The sequence below is a fragment of the Anabrus simplex genome, chromosome 1, assembly GCF_040414725.1.
Source record: "Anabrus simplex isolate iqAnaSimp1 chromosome 1, ASM4041472v1, whole genome shotgun sequence".
In the NCBI taxonomy this organism is placed as follows: domain Eukaryota; kingdom Metazoa; phylum Arthropoda; class Insecta; order Orthoptera; family Tettigoniidae; genus Anabrus; species Anabrus simplex.
In genome coordinates this window covers 238,859,293-238,861,613 of record NC_090265.1, presented here as the reverse complement: position 1 = coordinate 238,861,613, position 2,321 = coordinate 238,859,293, and positions in this window count along the sequence as shown.

Below are 2,321 nucleotides of genomic sequence, written 5' to 3'. Positions count from 1 at the left end.
CCTTCAAACAATATAACAGTATCCCATTATTTAAAGAAAGTATTACCTTTGTGTTAGGTGGAACAGTTGAACTGCTATTTGAAATACCCTGTCTATTGCCTGCACTAATATAACCGCTGCGGAAGTTGCAGCTCTTTTTAATATCCCGTCTTTGTAAGTATTCCATCAACAAACCTAGTGATATTTAAATCATATTCTTTTAAATAATGATATTTCTTTCTTCACACAGTCCTAACGTACAACTTGTAATCTGACGAACGCCTACTCAGTGTAAAAATGCAAATAAATACCACTAATCTCAATTCTTACAAACAAACACTAAACACCAATATTTGTGGAACTGAATGTATCGCACATACACAAAATTAGTTAAATTTCTACAACTGTTAACTAGGCCTACTTTATCATTAAAATAACACAGAGCTCTTGTATCAACCAATCATGGAACCCGATGATTGCAAAAATATAAAAATAACTAGAGATTAGGACACGCGCAATAGAGACAAAAAATCACACTATTAAAAAATACATCACTGCGGGGATATTGGTGGAATATCGTTGGAGGTTATAACCGTCCTCGAATATCTTAAGTAATAACACCATTAGTCATCTTCTTATCGGTTTACCTAAGAATCCCTGCGCCTAAATTTCTCCTCTCTTACCGCTTTGTTATATCCTTAACTCATATCAGAATAATTTATTGAGGGACATTTCATTTCCCAATACATTCACTTGGTATTTACATATTATTGTCCTGTCCAGCTATCCTCAGTTATTGACCTATTTTCTATTCATTTCAACTTTCTTAACTGTATCATTTTCTTACTTTGTACATATGCGAATGCTAATCCCAAAGCCTGGACACTCTTTTCTTTGAGGAAATATTCTAAGGTATGCAAATGTATAACTTCTGCCCCGGAAGGTATCGGAATATTGATGCAGTTTTAACGGCGGTGCAGACCTTAGCTTCGGGATAATTGGTGGCTAAACGGTAAGTCGTATCACAAAGCAGAAAGCACAATCGCCATTAATTTTGTGGGGGGGGGAGGGTCCTATGACTTTTTGTCGTATTTCTATCCCTTGTACGATGAATAGAGTTGTAGTTCTCCATTTCAAGTTAATGTTGTACTTTTTACACGTATATGTTATCGTTTGGCATACTTATAGAAAAGATGCAATCGTGACATTGGGCACGCACATTTACATGACTAGTGGCCATATGTTCGCCAAATGTTATGATTCCAGTGACACATGGGTATCAAAAAATAAAGGAGTATGTGAAAACTGTACTTAATTTCACCCCATACAATGACTAACTGAATCTAACCCATAAATACAGGAGATACGAGAAAATGTTATAGGTTCAACCATGTAGAACACTGAACGAGGCGTCGCATGGTGAAGTCCGTTTGTAGATGCAATTTAGTATAATATTACTCACTGCCTTTACAGTAATTTACGGAGTAATCCGTATACAATGTAGAATACCCGAGCGAAGCACGGATACATTTGCTAGTTTTGGATATGAAGGCAAACTTTCGTTTACAGATACTACACAGGTGGAACTACTACTGGGATCTGGAATTAAATCACTTACAATAAGCACGTGGCCATCATCTCTAACTTATTTATTGTGAATAGATTCTCCAGCTTCCTTACAGGCCGTCCGTTTGTTAAAATAACTGAATAAAGTCTTCTTCATATTCGTGAAATAGACATTCGCTGTTTATTAAAGTAAACATAAACTTGATCGAGACTCAAGACTTCCAGAAGCAAAAACTGACCCAAGCGGGATCAAGCAATAAAACAAAAAGAAGGAAAGATACGACACTACTGAAAACGGCTGGTAATACTTTCTGTTAATTTAAAAATTAAAAGTTCTGCAACGTTGAGAAATTTAATATTCAATATCACACATTCCAGAGACTGATGAAACAGTGTAAGTAGAAATACAGTTGACAGTAGTGATTTGATGCGGAAGCTCTTCACTATTGGCCTTTGAAATACTGTGGAAGATTTAGAACATTAACGTGTTATAAAACAAAGAAACTTCAAACAATTTAAAGGGAATAGATTTCAGACTGCGTTCCGCCTTTCCAGATAGGTTTCAGGCTCCATTCCGGTGCGTTCCGGCACCACCGCATCCCTGCGGCTTCAGGTTCGTATGCAAAATGAAAGATGTTTCGTGAAGGGAGCTCTGTTCCTTCAAAGTTTAATGTGCACAGTTGTACAATTCAACAAAATTAGTGGCACTTACAGCACCATTCAGTTTACTTAAAATTTATCACAATTTTCTACTACTATTACTGCTGCTGCTGCTG